The sequence below is a fragment of the Kryptolebias marmoratus genome, linkage group LG15 (genome assembly GCF_001649575.2).
Source record: "Kryptolebias marmoratus isolate JLee-2015 linkage group LG15, ASM164957v2, whole genome shotgun sequence".
Taxonomy (NCBI): domain Eukaryota; kingdom Metazoa; phylum Chordata; class Actinopteri; order Cyprinodontiformes; family Rivulidae; genus Kryptolebias; species Kryptolebias marmoratus.
The window spans coordinates 18,397,941-18,398,664 of NC_051444.1; positions in this window are offsets into that span (position 1 = coordinate 18,397,941).

The window sequence follows — 724 nt, forward strand, 5'->3', positions numbered from 1 at the left end:
CTAGAGTTCAGGTTAGACGCTGAGGCGGAGAATCTAACCCAGTAGGTTCGATGCTCCAGCGAAGGTCTGATCACCGCCTGCTGCTTAAATCCTGGCTGGTCTCATCAGTGGTATGAGGAACACCTGTGGAACAATAATTAGTGGCGCCGCCCAGAGGGCGGAACCAAAACCTCACACAGGCGGAATGTATGTATTCAGTTTTTTCTTTCTTTCTTCTTTTGGAGTCATGTGCTCCAGTTTTCTTGAGTAACAGATCAGTGGACGTCCTGTAAATGTTATGATAACACTCTGATCGTATTGTGTTTACTAAAAGTTCTTTATATGAGCGAACAGTCCTGACATAACTAGGCAGCCTTCGTGAGTTACAGCGGATGATGTTCTTGATGGTGAAAGTTTAAAGCTTGTCCAAAAGCTGATAAATCAGAAGCATTGTCTGCATGTATTTTAGCAAACAATTTTTAAAAGAAAATATATTCCCTTTCAGAGATGGTGTACTGAGTCTTCTCATGGAGCCAAGTTTAATCTAAAAGCCACTTGCGGTTCCACCAACCACTCCTGTAGCTGCCTTGAGCTTTGAGGTCGGCTCGTTGTATGCATTCTGAAGTTTTCCATGATTCTTTTTCCACCATTGAGACCATGCCTCTGTTTAACCCGGGGTCAGTTCTTCCCCTGTGGTTAGAAATCCAGGAAGATTGGCTGCAGTTCCATGAACCCTAAACTTTCT